We start from the raw sequence: 17,121 nt of genomic DNA on the forward strand, positions 1-17,121 counted from the left end.
AGGTGCAAAAACCATTTGTTGGAGAAAACCTCCTCCCTCAGATAATCCATTGGGACCTGATTATACTAAACAGTAAGGAAATGCTGACTTAAAAAAAAATATCAGACAGAATAATGCCAAGAAAAAACCCACAGAAAACCAGGTAACTCCAATGTGTGAGATGCTACTGATTGAGGAACCTTCTAAATCTGTTGAAGTGGAATAATTTATTTTAACATAGAAATCTGGCAGTCCTCATATAGAATTTTATCTTTATTTTATGATTTACACTTCACTGCTTTCCATTTCCAGTAAACATTTATTTGTAATTAGACTGGAGTGGGGTTGATGAAAATTTCTTTGCATCTTTAAGGGATCACTTCTCCTATATGAGTAAAATGTACAGAAAATATGTGGCTACATTTATTGTATTTATGGGATAATAGTAAAAGTAAGTTGCGTTGGCTCTCATTCCCAAGCAGTTAAGCAGCCTGCACTTCTAGAAACTTTCTTGCTCTATGAATAAAGAAAAAAAAGGTGACAGCCTATTTCAGTCATTAAATTCTATTAAAATGGCATTTCTTACAGAAATTGAGACAGATTAAAAAACCTCACTTCTCTGTTACCTATTGACTAGCAATGGGATGCAAATTAATGGGATGCAAATTAAAGGTGAAAAACTAGCCCAATATTACCGTATTTTTTGGAGTATAAGACTCACCGGAGTATAAAATGCACCAAGATTTTGAAGAGACAAATTAAAAAAAAAAGTTTTTGCACTCTGCAGACCTCCCAAAAATGGCTCATTTTTTGTCAAAAAAAGGGCATGAATAGCCTTTAGGAGGTTTGTAGAGTGCTCCTGGGGGTAGGGGATGCCAAAAATAAGCAAAAAAAGTCCATTTTTCGCAAAAACTGGCCCATTTTTTGTCCAAAAAAGGGCATGCATAGCCTTTAGGAGGCTTGTAGAGTGCTCCTGGGGGCTGGGGGGGGGGAAATTGAGTAAAAAACGGCCCATTTTTCGCTCATTTCTGCCCTCCCCAGCCCCCAGGAGCACTCTACAAGCCTCCTAAAGGCTACGCAGTGCCATTTTTGTGAAGGGGGGGGTTTGGGAGGCCAAAAATGCTGTATTCAGTGTATAAGATGCACCCAGATTTTCACCCTCTTTTTTGAGGGAAAAAGATAGGTCTTATACTCCGAAAAATAAGGTAAGTAGAATTCTGTAGTTCCATTTGTACTTTGTATATTAATATGTGGTTGCTAAGAATCAACACTGACCTGATAGTACATAATTAATCAATACTAATAAACTATGATTTACTGAATAAATTTCAATTATCAGGGATCATGTAGCACAGTAAGCTACAAACATGATTTACCGAGCACAGTTGGTTAATTCATATAATATGAACTTCAAAAATTAACTATGAATACACACACACACACACACACACACACACAAATGGGATCTCAGAGGAAGCTATCTTGCATCCAGTACTTGAATAAAAAAGCAAAAGCAACTGGAAGATTTCCCAGGGGATTAATATCAGCCTTGGTTGGGAATTGTGTTTTAGAATGTATTTTTCTGACCTGCTGGGTGCAGCTTTCTCAGATAAAGTTCAGGTGCCTCTTCTCATTCCACTTTCTATTTTATAATCTCTGCCACAAAGCTTAACTTCAGTTGCTAAGGGAAATGTGATGTAATGAGAACTCCTTGTTTAAAGTTTTACTATATTTCTGAGTAAAACAGAAGGAATAATTTGCTTTCTATGCTCAAACCCTCTTCTGGGTGATTCTGCAGAAATTGAAAAGGGATGGTGACTTTACAAAGCAACTTTTTCCTTTTTTGGCTTGTGACACATGGAATACTAATCTTCCATCCTTTCATATCCCACATTTAAGACATAGGGCATACTTACTGTATGCTTGTACAATTTATTATGCAGCTTTTTAAAAATTTCATGCAGAGTAGGGAACCTAAGCCTTCTAGATGTCCTGAGCAGTTTTGAGCCTCTCTCATTACTGACCATGCTGGGAATGCTGGGCCTTCTGGGAATATCTGAAAGACCATATGTTTCTCACCTCTACTTTAAATATGTTATATGCAAAGGGGAACCGGAGTGTTACGCTGTTCTTATTTTCCAATTAGTGAAAAGTTTTAAGAGAAATACTATTTAAATTTGGATTTCTTTTTAAATGAGAGATCCCTGAAATATATTGTCTTTCTGCAATACTTCAGTCACAAGAACAGTAGTAGAATTAAGATAAAGGAGAGCAATATTTAGTATGCTTCTTTAGGTATTGATAAATATTTATTTATTTAAGTCAATTTGTCCTCACATCACACTAATGATTTAAGGTGCCCTCTACCCCATCCTCTGTGAATGGGAAGCAAACATCTAAAGCTCTGTAGCCACCAATCATGGGCAAGATCCCATGTAATTAAGGAGCCAAGAAAATTGGGAAAACCTCTTTAGCAGAGTTAGTGGATGCAACACAGGGCAGTTGAGAGAAACAGCTGAATGGTGCCTCCTTTGTTACTGCTAGAATGCTTTTTATTTGTGGAGCATGTCAGATTTTTTTGTTGCAGCAGCACATCCAGCAAACACACAAGTAAATGAACTTCAACAGGATTCAATTACTGTATTTTTTGGAGTATAAGACGCACCTGAGTATAAGATGCACCAAGATTTTGAAGAAACAAATTTTAAGAAAAAGTTTTTGCACTCTGCAGACCTCCCAAAAATGGCCCGTTTTTGGGGAAAATGGCCCCATTTTTTTTTTCAAAAAAGGGCATGCATTGCCTTTAGGAGGCTTATAGAGTGCCCCTAGGGGCTAGGGGGGCAAAATTGAACAAAAAACGGCCCATTTTTCACGCATTTCTGCCCTCCACAGCCTCCAGGAGCACTCTGGAAGCCTCCTAAAGGCTATGCACGGCCATTTTTGCAAAGACGGCGGGGTTTCAGGCAAAAAATGCTGTATTCAGTGTATAAGATGCGCCCAGATTTTCAGCCTTTTTCAGAAAAAGGTGAGTATTATAGTCCCAAAAATATGGTATATATAAGAAATTTCTTTATATACAATACCAAATAGAACACTAAAGAAATATTCATAGACGCAAGTCATTACAGTGTAGAGAGATACAGAGGCCTACATTGTTCAGAAGCTGAAGGAAGTTACAGAAGCCAAACCAACTTTTATATACAGTTCAGCAAGTCTAAGCCACTCCCAGACTTAAAACTGTCTCTTATGGCCCCATACAAACAAATACTATGTTTCAGTTTCCAAGCAGTCCCCGTTGGCTGACCTGTTACCATGTCTATTCCAGTCTATGAGGATACTCTGACAGAGTATTAATGGATGCCGTCCTAAGTAGGCGAAATAGATTGCTATACATTTCAACCATTACTTTCAATGACGAATATATCTACTACACTTCCTAACTCATTGATTTGAAATGTCCTTAATAAAAGCATACAGTGTTTACTGGTTTGGTACATTTAGCAGTCTATCATTGCTCAGGCAAAATATTGGTAAAATCACCTAATGCATAGTGAGTTAATTCAAGATAAAGATTTCAACTCCATTCTTCAGCTCCCTGGTCTGCTTCTAGTAAGCAACTAGAAAGTGTAATCAACTTTTTTCTCTCAAGGACAAAAAGGCTGATAGCAGCAACAGCATGCTTTAACCAAATTATACCTCTGACTCTACCTATCCTCAAGCAGGTTGTGTATTGAAACAAGCAAGGTGCATTTATGAAAAAGCTTCCACTAGGTGGCTCTTGAGGATTAAAGAATCATATCCTTTACAATCCTCTGATAGGCTGATTTCCTTTTGTCTGTTCAAAAGAAGCAAACAAAAATATCTTCTGGTAGGAAGTGAGTTTTTGCCCTGGCACAATTTAAGTGCTGATTTTTCCCAACAAGGTCTTTCTAAATTAAGATCAAGAATCATGTTACGAAGCGGTAACTGATGTTCTCCAATGTTGTGTTGTGCGTATGTCTAAATGTGCTTACGAAAAAGCAGCATCTACTTAATGTTAGATGTCATTGCCTTACTTTTTCCACAGAAAGTCCCAAGGTTTCAAATGAAAAAAGTAGAAGACAGAAACAAACGTAAGAAATTGGTGAATAGATTTGAATTTTGGAAACCAGAAGAAGCAAGGAGCATCTAATCCAGTTTTTTTCAACTCAGCATGCTGGGGAATTCTGGGAGTTGAAGTCCACAAATCTTAAAGTTGCCAAGGTTGAGAAAGACTGTTCTAGTCTCAGAAGCTTGAAAGGATGTCAGTTTCGAAGCAGGGGAGAGAAGCATTGCCCTAGACTTCCCTTCTCATTACGTTGCCTGAATTAACGTAGGCATTTCCCAGTCTGGCACTCTTAGAGTTGCAATCTCAACCCTCCAATGCAAAGTTTCCCTTTGTAAGTCAACCTTATAATGGCAGCATTTACTAATTATAGGTAGTTCTCAACTTATGACCAGTATTTTAGTAACTGTTCACTCAATCAATCCAACAAAGGGGACTCACGACCCAGATTTGAAGTTCCAAAGTCTATCCCCCTCCGCAGTCACATGATCGAACTTTGAGCACTCAGCAACAAGTGACTATTTTATGACAGTTTTGCATTTCCAGTTTTCAGCAAAACCATACCCATAGCAAGTCATTGATTCACTTAAAGGTTGTTCACTTAACAATCATTGCAAAAAGCATAGTAAAATCACATGATATATTATGACATATAACCCCAGTGGGAAGGTTCCATTACAGTCACATGTTGAGAACTACCTGTACCCATGAAAGAGGTAAGATTCTCCACTGAATGTGTCCAGGCTGAGGTTAGATTAACTGTCCTTTGGAGTTTCCTTAATTTGGATTCCTGCACTGAATAATGGGTATTGACTTAATAGCTTTAATAGCCTTGGAGCCTCCCTATTAAACATTTCCATGAAGTAGCTAACCATTGAACCACAAGTTAGCTAATTTACATTTTAGCTTAGAGTTTTGTACAAATCCAGCCTGCATAGTCAGCTTGGTAGTTTTGGATGAATCAGTTAAAGCATGCTTCTTGTTATAAACAAGCTACCATATGTTGGAACATAGTCATAGTGATCTCTTAACCTTATATCTTAAAAAAGATATTAATACACTATTTCCCTGAAAATAACACCTCCCTGGATAATAAGCCCAGTCGGGCTTATTTAGTGCATGCACTAAAATAAGTCCTCCTCTGAACATAAGACCTCCCCAAAAATATTGCAACAAAGCAGCAGCCATGAGGTGACCACACTCGCCACCTCCTGCACTTCAAAAATGATAAGGTCTCCCCAAAAATAAGGCCAAGGGCTTTTTTCAAGGGTCAAAAGAAAATAAGACCCTGTCTTATTTTCAGGGAAACACGGTAGCTGTTTCTTCTGTTTACCTAGATTCTATATTGTATTTGAACTTTCTCATTTGTCAGTCAGTCAGCTAATGAGACAACTGTACAAAGATATAAAACATAGGAAAGGATAAAAAGGAACAAGTTGAACTAATTAAAAGTTTATCAAAGGTTGGACAGAAGTCTATCAGATTTTTTAATATTTTTTTTCTAAAGCCTGAATTTTGTTAGCATTTGACAAACTCATTTTTTCCTGCCAGTTATAGTTGAAGAGGATACTTGGGAGGGGGAGCAAAACCCTTAGACCCTTAGACTCATTACGCAGATGTTTGGGTCTCAGCCAACAATTTTGTAACAGACAGTAGTAATCAAAATGGTAATTTAATAATAGGCAGAAGTAAGTAATAATTTTAGTTCAGTTTCCGCTCCAAAAGTACTTTTCAAAATGGGGTCCAGAGAGAGCCCTTTGGGGCAGGAAAGCCGGAAACTGTTACGCGAGAAAAGATCAATTCTCACCAGACATCTGTTTGCTTAAGAAAGGGAACCAAGCAACATTCCTTCTGATACATCCAAATCCTGAACTGGTTGCTTAGTGAAGAGCCGTCTTTGATAGTCTGGGGTCCTTCGGATATAATGAGACTGCAACTCCAAAGCTGGCTGTTTGCAAATGTGGGGAGTTGTAATTCCCACACATCTGGAGGGTATTACATGAGAGAAGACAGAGGTTGAGCAAATCTGTTGGGTTATTTTAAAAACCTGATGTAGATCTCATTTTGAAGACTATTGCTATTTGATGAAAAATGTGCCTGCTTTCCTTTATACAATATAGGAACTGTAGCAGAATTAGTGACATATAAACCCAGTTAAGCTTAAAGACAAATACATAGGAGTATCTGAGGGGGGATCAGAAAAGTAAAGATGTTGGCTTCAGTTGCATGTTCAAAGCCCTGCCTCCAGTGGTGGGATGCAACCAGTTTAACAACCGGTTGCGCTCACCAAACTGGAAAATGCGCATTCACAACAGGCAAGTGCGCACTCACAACAGGGAAATAAAGGACAGGAAAGCGGGTGGAAGGGGCCAAATACTCACCGGAATACTCACCGGAGGAGAGCCTTTTCTGTTACTGCTCCGACCCTGTGGAACGAGCTCCCCATGGAGATCCGTACCCTCACCACTATCCAGACCTTCCGCGCAGCCCTCAAGATCTGGCTCTCCCAGCAGGCCTGGGGATAGGCTTCCAATTCACCCGCCCGAGTGTTTGATTGTTGAATGAAAGTTGTGTTTTACTATTTTTTCTTTGTTCACATATTGTTTTGTTTTTGACCTTGCACCCCCCCTCCCCCCCCCTGTGGTTGTAAGCCGCCCTGAGTCCCCTCAGGGAAAAGGGCGGCATATAAATCCCAATAAACTACAAACTACAAACTACCAGTTCACCTGAATCAGTCCAAACCAGCTGAACCTCACCCCTGCCTGCTCCTTTTTGTATAGTCATTGGCATTACAGATATATATATTTAAATGGGAAGGGCTTCCATTTTGTAGTTGATACTACCATCTTGATGTTTGTATCCACCCTCTGCAAGATGACTCTTCCCTATCCTCAAATGATACCCAAGGGTCACAAGAGAGAAGAAGGAGGCAAACTGGGGCCAAGCTGAGATTAATAAAATAGATTTTTTAATGTCTGACAGCTGGACTAGCCAGCAAACGTCACTCCTGGTGTCAAAGTGCTGATCGTCATATCTAGTTTGGTAATCAAATGCCTGCAAGAAGAGAAACCAAGATCAGTGAATGCTAAGATCTCACTATATTAACTGTGAATTTCACATGCTCTCTGCTCATGCAAACAAAGTACAGGGCTTATTTGAGCATCTGTTCATGGTTATGACGGTAACCGATCCTCATATTTATGATCTTTGCAAGTCTGTAAAGCAAAGGAACGAAGAAGTATGATCATAAGCACAGTAATAGTTTTATTTAGTTACTGTTTCACTTAATGACTCAGTTGCAGATCCCAATTGTGGTCATGAAATTGTGACCAATTAAACCACATTGAAAAATATTACTAAAGGGTCCAATGGGTTTTGTTGCTCCTTGTTTTATTATTTAAAATAATTCATGTCTATATTGAGGAAAAAATCTTGAAAGAAAGCCTATTTGAGAGGAGAAAGAACATTTCCTTTAGTGAAATCTTAGGAAAGAGGAAATATAAAAATTGAAATGATACACAAAATAGCAATTAGTAAGCTTTGATACTGCATACTAATTTAAAATTCTAAATCATTAAATTTCATTCAAATCCCTCACTGCTGTATGCATGAGTCATAGTAAGATGAACCGAGAAGGGGGATATTGTTGCACTTGATCTATGCTTCTCTCCCTCTGTCCCTCTCCTGTGTAGTTATGTACAGGATTATACCTTTGTCCTACTGAGGGATTATTAACACATGTCATTCACGAGGTCTCCAGGCAGATATAATGAAGGAAAGAATGTCTTCTGGCAGGGTGTTTTGAAAATGATTTTTAAAATGTGGTTCCCTTCTAGAGAATATATAGAAGAGGTTTTTGGGTGAGAACAGATACCCTTCCTTCCAAGAAAAGTCACATGTAGTTGTGGCCACTGCAAACCACAACCTAACTTCTTTCCTCACACCTGAAATGTATTAGCAATCAAAACATGTGTGTGAACTGATCCGTTTTCTCCCTGATAAGGTAGAAACCTTTGTATAATTGGGGAAGGATGTCAGAGGATAGCGCTATAAAGATTTTCTGTTACAAATACCATATTTTTCAGAGTATAAGAAACACCTTTTTCCCTCAAAAAAGAGGATGAAAATCTGGGTGCATCTTATACACTGAATACAACATATTTGGCCTCCTGAAACCCTGCCCTCCTTTGCAAAAATGGCTGTGCATAGCCTTTAGGAGGCTTCCAGAGTGCTCCTGGGGGCTGGGGAGGGCAAAAATGAGTGAAAAATGGGCTGAGTTTTTGCTTGTTTTTGCCCCCCAGCCCCGCCAAAGCACTCTACATGCCTCCTAAAGGCTATTCATGCCCCTTTTTTGTGAAAAACGGGCTGGTTTTGGAAGGTCTGCAGATTGCAAAAACTTTTTTTCTTAATTTGCTTCTTCAAAATCTTGGTGCATCTTATACTCCGAAAAATACGGTAAATCTTCAGTTGGTTTTTTTTTAATCCTTTTTTTCCTACAGTATTTTCTTTGGTTTCCCAGCCAAGTACTTCCCAGAGAAGGATTTTTTAAACATCTTTTGAGCTGCAGTTCAACATCTGTCCATATCAGAAGTCTATAGTAATCAGGGTTTGATGTCAAATCCAAAACCTCACCAGGGAACAATATATGAAGCATTAGCCCTCTTCTCACCCCTAACTTCAAACAGATTTTCCTTTCCTTCCTTTCCCCTCCAAATTTTCTCTCACTGCCTCCAACTCTGCTATTTTGCACATTATGGAGACAGGATATAACATACATCAACCGATGAAGACCAGGTCCTGGGAAGTTCCATTACATGCATTACAATGAGGTCTGTAATTCCAGACATGCACAGGGTCTAAAACAGTTGACATAATCTTGGTGCACACCCAGATGTGGAGATGCAAACGATTCCCAGATTTTAGTGTAAGTGGCTGCATAAGATTGTGTTGCAGGCTATCTCTACCAAATAATCATTCACAGGCAATGCTATTCAGGCTAGCAAGCTTTTTAAAATTAAATATTAAATTAACTATAGGGGAATCCCTTTTAACACATCTTTCACAGGAGGGACAGAGGGCAGAGCCCTGTGAACACCTCTCTTCTGGTTGTTTTATGCTTGCGTATTGGCTCCATTTCTCTATCCATATATGGAGGGAGGAAGCTTGTTGATCTGCAGGGATGTGGAACCCTAATTGTTAGGGTATTTGTTGGTAACTGAAGTTTTGCCAAAGCTGCCCCTGAATTATTGTTAGTTGCGAGTTAGTTTTGCCAAAGCTTCCCCTGAATTATTGTTAGTTGTCCGAACCATCGCGACCCCATGGACAATGTTCCTCCAGGCCTTCCTGTCCTCTATCATCCCCCGGAGTCAATTTAAGCTCAGGCCCACTGCTTTGGTGACTCCATTCAGCCACCTCATTCTCTGTCGTTCCCTTTTTCTTTTGCCCTCAATCGTTCCCAGCATTAGGCTCTTCTCCAGTGAGTCCTTCCTTCTCATTAGGTGGCCAAAGTAGTTGAGTTTCATCTGCAGGATCTGGCCTTCTAAAGAGCAGTCAGGGTTGATCTCCTCTAGGAGTGACCGGTTTGATCTCCTTGCAGTCCAAGGAACTCACAGGAGTCTTCTCCAGCACCATAGTTCAAAGGCCTCAAAGTTCAAAGGCCTCTTTGGCAGCCTTTCTTATGGTCCAACTTTCACAGTCATACATTGCAACTGGGAAAACCATAGCTTTGACTATACACATTTTTGTTGGCAGGGTGATGTCTCTGCTTTTTAGTATGCTGTCTAGATTTGCCATAGCTTTCCTCCCCAGGACAAGTGTCTTTTAATTTCTTGGCTGTAGTCCCCATCTGTGGCAATCTTGGAGCCCAAGAAAATAAAATCTGTCACTACCTCCATTTCTTCCCCATCTATTTACCAGGAATTGAGAGGTCTGGATGCCATGATGTTAGTTTATTTTTAATGTCCAAAGCCCCAGAATTAATAACCTGCAAATCTCAACTCAGTAGCAAGAAAAGGGACTTCATGAGATGCTTTACTTCTCAACCAGCAGCTTTTGGACATAAAATGAAATGTGGGGGCACTTGGGACACCTTTGCAATATTACAGAAATCTTTCAGGAGTTCTGGCAGTGCACAATGATAGTCTATAGGGAGAATGACTGAGGATGTGGTGATATCACCCAAGTGTTCATTGCCAATTTTTTTGCCCCAGATTTAATGGGAAGGCTCATGAGAGCATAAGGGTACTGTTCTTATCTCTTTAAAAAAATTAGAAAAGAAAACTCATGTTAGAGGCTTTGGGGAGACTTCAAGGTAAAGTGAGGTTTCCACGTTAAACCCACCACAGATCTTGACCTTCTCATTGAGGTCAAGAACTGTGGTGGTGCAGTCATTAAAACATAGTAAAGGTGTTCTATGTGCTAGTCATTCCCAACTCTAGGGAATGGTGCTCATCTCCGTTTCAAAGCCAGCACTATCTGAAGACATCTCCGTGGTCATGTAGCCGGCATGACTAAATGCCAAAGCCGCACAGAACACTTTTACCGTCCCACCAAAGGTGGTTCCTATTTTTCTACTTGTATTTTTACATGATTTCAAATTGCTAGGTTGGCAGAAGCTGGAACAAGTAACAGGAGCTCACTATGCGGGGATTCGAACTGCTGAACTGCCAACCTTTCTGATCGACAAGCTCAGCGTTTTAGCCACTGAGCCAAAACTTCTCTCTAGAACATAGTACTAGAGAGAGTACTACAGTTCACTGCCAGGAGTTCAATTCTGACCAGCTCAAGGTTGACTCAGCCTTCCATCCTTTCAAGGTTGATAAAATGAGGGCCCAGATTGTTGGAGCAATATGCTGACTCTCTAAACTGCTTAGAGAGAGCTGTAAAGCACTGTGAAGTGGTATATAAGTCTAAGTGCTATTGCTATTGTTACTGTATTGCTTAGCAACAGGGTGCCCTTTCACTTGAGAGCTCCTTTTTTCATAAATAATGCCTGTATCTGGAAAGTTTATCAAAGCTGTGATGTGGCAAAGAAAATGTAGTCACACAGGGCCAGCTTTAGAGTTGTAAAGAAGTATGTTCCTCAGGACCAAGAAAGTCAGCCGAGTATAAAGTTAATGTTTCCAAGATTAATCACAGGGATGGGAGATTGTAGCAAAGAATTAATAGAACATTGCAAGGAATAATTGATATAAAATACTTCTTCATAGACCAGTGTTTTTCAACCTTTTTTGTGCAAAGGCACACTTTTTTCATGAAAAAAATCACGAGGCACACCACCATTAGAAAATGTTAAAAAATTTTAACTCTGTGCCTATATTGACTATATATAAAGTAATTCTCCCACGGCACACCTTACACTATGTCACGGCACACTAGTGTGCCGCGGCACAGTGGTTGAAAAACACTGTCATAGACAATCATGCTTGACAAGCTAATGACATCCCTCAAAGACTTGAAATCTGAAATGGAAAAATGAGGGAGGGTAAATAAATAGTATGTCAAGATTTTTGCAAGCCTTCCTGAAAAATCATTGAAAGACAATTTCATTGGCTCCTGCTTCCAAGTTGATCATAGAAGTTCTTCACACTAATCATTTGATTTTTTTTTTTCTTTCAAAAAGATGATTTACAGGGGATTAATGATCTCATAAGATATTTAAAATATTTTATTAGGCCTAGGAGAGTAAAAAATAGGTATTGTAGCTGATATAGCCCAGATACCTTAAGCTGATGAAACAAAAAAAAAGAAATGAAATCTTCAGAGAAAATTAAGCCTATATAAATGGAGAAGAAAACATATATAATGGAGAAATACTATTTGGTTATATTCCACAGAACATTTTACAGCTTGCAAATCTTCTTTACTACCAGTAGGGGGAGCCCTAGCATCTTCATATACCGAGACAAAGTAAAAATAATAAAACACAGTATCATCAATTACTGTGAGCTTTCTCAAATGCAAGGTTTCTTGTTCAGATATTTATGATATTCGCCAGGCTGCTTATGCCTATGTAGCTGAAAATCTAAATGTATTTCTTTGCCACTTTCAGATAAGCAAGAGAATATGATCCTTACTGACTGCATAATTCTTAATATTGGTTGGATAAAATAATCAAATCTAAGTGTGAAAGCTCCTCGCGGACTATACCATTTTGGTCAGTGTTGCCTGTTTCCCACATTTCCTCCCTGAACAGTAGCATAAAATGTCAATTTTCTATAACAAGGATAAGCAAATGCTCCTACTACTTACCGTATTTTTCAGACTATAAGGCGCACCGGTGTATAAGACGCATCAAGATTTCAAAGAGGTAAGTAAGAAAAAGAAGTTTTTGCCTTCCCTCAGCCCCCAGCAGCACTCTGCAGGCTTCAGCAGGGCTGGGGCAAGACAAAAACGCCCCCATTGTTGCCTTGCCCTGGCCCTGCTGAAGCCTGCAGAGTGCTGCTGGGAGCTGAGGGAAGACAAAAAAGCCTCATTTTTTGCGAAAAATGCCTCGTTTTTTGCGAAAAATGCCCCGCTTTTTGCAAAAATGGGGTGCGGGTGCGGGGCTTTGGGAAGCTGTATTCAGTGTATAAGATGCACCAACATTTCCATGCTCTTTTAGGAAGGGAAAGGTGTGTCTTATACTCCAAAAAATACGGTATATAAGCTGACTACTGAAGATTGTGACAGTGGTTGTATCTCACTCCCTTCAGGAATAATAAGAGAGATGCAGCAATTGATGCACCAGGGCAATGAATTGTGTAAGAAAAGAGGATTGCCTTCCATGCTTTTTAATTTGGATTTACTGAAGACAGCTGCTATGTGTATGGCGGTAGAACCCGATTGTGAGTGATCCAGGAAGCGGTCTCCGAAGAGGCCACTGAAGGAAGAGAGTCTTTGGCAAGAGTCCAGATCAAGCAGTCGTTTCGAATTAAGTACTAACATATGACAAGGTTAAAGGTGGAACCAGGAAATTTGGAAAATAAGGATGGCATATTTTTACACAGGAAAGAATGAAGACGGGAGACATGGAGAAATTAGGGGACATGTAAAGAATAAAAAATGGAAGTGGCAAGCTGAAGATGTGGCCCAGATGCATGCGAAAGCCACAATGCAGTCCACATCAGGCTCACTCGGTAGGGATGAAAAGATAGGCAAGGCTCAAAAAATGCAGGGAATCACTCATTTCTAAGTCTCCAGGAGATTCAGTGCTTCTAAGGCCAATGGGAGAGAAAGAGATGGAGCTAGTATAAAATAACCATATGTAGGCATATTTCTCTATTGTAAAACAAAACAAAACAATCTGTGTTTCTTTTACAGCTTCACGAATTTGTTTTAATGGAGAATTTCAGAAGGTATGAATAAATAAACAAACAATTACCTTTGCAAAAAAAAAAATATGGCGCCTCAGCGAAGTGCCTGAATAAGCAGATTGTATCCTGTGATTTGAGAAATTTGCAAGCTTTGTACAGCCGAAAACAACAACAGTTTTTCAAATAGATAGAACTGCAGTCGAACAGGATAAGCTAGAGAATAGCATGGTTTTCACAATAACAAGCTATAAGAATACAAGACAGCAATACGAAATGGTCATAACAAAAAGTACATTTCCTTGGCTCCACTTGGTTGTTAGGGAATATTTATGCATAAAATACTCCTTGAGTGGCCCTATCAGTATATTTTGGGGGACTAACAAAAAATTAATCTTAATATGATTTCATGCCATCACTATTTCAACACACATTAAATAGTTTATTCTGTTGGCGCTGAGTCCCACATTACTTTCTATAATATTCTTGTGCCCTCAAGAGTCAACAATGGAAACTTTGATTTCAATTGCCAGAGTGTTGTTGGCAGCTCTGCTCTTTTAAAAAGAATATGTGCCCTTTCTGTTTCTGCTAACATTTCTGTATAATCTGTAATTAGGAGCATAGATAATCTGAATTTCTGCAACTATAATTTTGCTTTGTGCAGTTGATGAAGGCATTGGTTCATGACCTATAACTACCCTGTTTCCCTGAAAAATAAGTCCTCCTGAGATAATAAGCCCAATCGGGCTTTTGACTGCATGCACTAAAATAACTCCTCCCCCCAAAATAAGCCCTCCCTGAAAATATTGAAACACAGCAGCAGCAATAAGGTGACCACACTTGCCACATCTTGCACCTCAAAAATAATAAGACCTCCCCGAAAATAAGGCCAAGCGCTTATTTCAGGGGTCAAAAGAAAATAAGACCCTGTCTTATTTTCAGGAAAACACGGTACTTTAAAATGGAGACAGAGATAGTCAAGTTAAGAGGCAGTTGATTGAAACTGCATTGAGACAAAATAACTAAGTCCTAAAGCAGATTTAACATCTTTGTCAAAATGCTATAAGAAGATCATAAGTGTCAGCCTCTGCTTTGCTGCTGCTTCGGCTGCCATGAAACGAGGAGGGAGGGCATGGTATTTGGGAGGGGTTACTAATTGTGCTGGAGGAAGATTCTGGAGCTCAGCTGCCTGTCGGACTACGCATGCGTAGGAGGTTCCCGCCAAGACTAATGGCACCGACGTTCCATCTTAGTGATGCCTTTTGAAGTTATCTCACACCTGACACTTGGGAGAATTATGATTGGACTGTAACTGTGATGCCAAGGGGTGGGGAAATGGGTTATTCTATATATCAATCACTTTCATGCCTAAATAATCAGTCTTCGCTTCGCTATGCCTTTAATCATTTATAATTAGTAAAAGTACACTTGATTTCTACCTATGGAGTCTCGTGGTCTTCTTTCCTAATTACCCAATGAAGAGGTGCTGACAATAAGTTTAGCATCCTGCTTCATTTGGGAAAGAATTGTTTGTTGCATTTAGAAACAATGGTTATAAGGAAGCTCTATCATCATATTTGTTTCTAAATTCCAACCCATGGACAGCTGCCTCACAGAAGAGCCACCCCCTCAAGAGTTTGGTGCTTTTTGACTTTTCAGTAATAGCTGAATGTCTAGTGTAGGAACAGGATGCTGGAGATTTGGTTCATTTTAGTAGGACTCATTCTCTATAGTAAAGAGTATTGATTTATACATACATACAAATATTTATATATGGTCCTAGTTAAAAAAACAACTCAGGTTTACAATGTCACTCAATAAACTAAAACTAGTACAATGAAAATAGTCACAATAACCAAACGCCACAGAAATAAAACTATAAAGCTCACCAAGGATCACTATCCGTGCCAAAACCCAGTGAAAATAATGTGTCCATTTAGAGTATGCCATTAGAGTACATGGATAACAGTAGTAAAAATATATTAACATATAATACTGTGATGCATGTATGATGGAAATATGTAGCCAATTTGGTAAGATATGAGAAATTCAAGATGTTATATGTAAGTTATGGGTTACATTTTGAAATAAGTTACTTCATGAGGATGGAATAAGTGTTCTATATATTACTATCTGGGCCATTTAATATAGAGCTGTGGTGGCGCAGTGGTTTGAATGCAGTATTGCAGGCTAATTCTGCTGACTACCAGGAGTTCAGTTCTGACCGGTTCAAGGTTGACTCAGTCTTTCATCTTTCCAAGGTTGGTAAAATGAGGACCCAGATTGTTGGGGCAATATGCTGACTTTGTAAACCACTGAGAGAGCACTGTAAAGCACTGTGAAACAGTATATAAGTCTAATGCTATTGCTATTTGTTGGTTGGGAAATCTGCCTTTCCCCGTTTAAGCTCTCAAATGGCAGCTAGTCACTGTATGATCCAGTGTCTGATAAGGAGTACCATACATTCAGGACAGGATACTCTGCCCCATTTAAACAAAGAATTTTGGCAGATGTCATGCAAGGTGCTAATCCTATTCAAGGTTTTTCCAGCACTGGCACATAGCATCGAAACCCGCTAATTTTTGTATCAGATCAGTTTTAATTTTTATGGAATCTGCACATTCAATAGTCCAGTTTACTTTCCACTGGGATTTTAAATCAAAGTTAGCGTGATGCAGCTGCTGTGCAAGTATCATTCCGGGCTTCCTGGACTTAAAGCTTTAAATTAAGGCTTAAACCCAATCAGAATAAGATACTTTGAAACACTTCATGAGACGAAGGTGGAGATTTCCTGCATCCTTGTGGTATTCCATAAGGACTGACACTGAGAAGATGCATCTAGCCTAACCCCAATCCTAATTCTAACCATATTTTTCTGTCTCTAACTTTCAATGGCCATATGGTTTTGCCCTCCTTGATTCTCTGGTTTTTTAAAAAGTCCCCTCCTCTTAAATCTGGTGCTTAAATCTGGTCCTGGAAATAGTACCAGCCTGCAGGGTCTCTGGCAACCAAAACAGGGCACGGGGGTCATGTGCAGTCCCCACTGCCCATTTTTGGCCTAGACAGCATTCTGCAGCATTCTGTCAGCCAAAACGGGCCACACCCATTTTGGTCAGCAAAGTGCTATAGAAAGCCATCCAGGTTGAAATCGGGCCACAGGGGATGGGGGGGCACGTGCCCCATTTTGGCCAGTAAAGTGCTGCCAGAAGCATCCTCCCCTCCCCCAAGCCCACAGAGGAGAACTACAGTGCTGATCAGCCCTTGAAGAAATCCAGTTTGACACCCCTACTCTTTGTGTTTCTTTGTGCAATTGTGAAAAAGATGCAGATCCCTTTTCAAGTGACTAGCCATATAGAACCAATGAATCGCTTCTTGGCCTTTTGGCTAAGATCAAGTGTAGAACCGATGAAGATAATGGAAAAAGTAAATAATTGCTTCCATCAATGCTACTTAGATTTTCACATTCTTATTTTTCCATTCTTCTTTTGAAGGTTTGAAATACTCATCCCCACCAGTGGGTCAGGAATGGTTTCAGCTTGGCATATATTATTTTCCAAATCAAACGTTATTATTTCTAATGTGGTTCCTTCTGACTGAATCTGGATGGAAACTAATAATATTAAGACTATTCCAAGAAGTTTGGGATCTTCTGGCTGGCTGCCAGAATGAGAGAAAAAAACTGAACTCAAACATAACATTTGATTCTTTTTTCCTCTCACGAGCCTGGGAATAATTTAGGCAAATAGGGGGAAAAAAGTGAGAAGTATT

General features: G+C 39.5%; 1 pseudogene; it reads left to right on the forward strand.

Annotated features, from left to right (window-relative positions):
• The first annotated feature begins 16,717 nt into the window (after positions 1-16,717).
• On the forward strand, positions 16,718-16,888 carry LOC116509831 (annotated as a pseudogene).
• Positions 16,889-17,121: the final 233 nt, after the last annotated feature.

Source organism: Thamnophis elegans, chromosome 5 (genome assembly GCF_009769535.1).
Source record: "Thamnophis elegans isolate rThaEle1 chromosome 5, rThaEle1.pri, whole genome shotgun sequence".
In the NCBI taxonomy this organism is placed as follows: domain Eukaryota; kingdom Metazoa; phylum Chordata; class Lepidosauria; order Squamata; family Colubridae; genus Thamnophis; species Thamnophis elegans.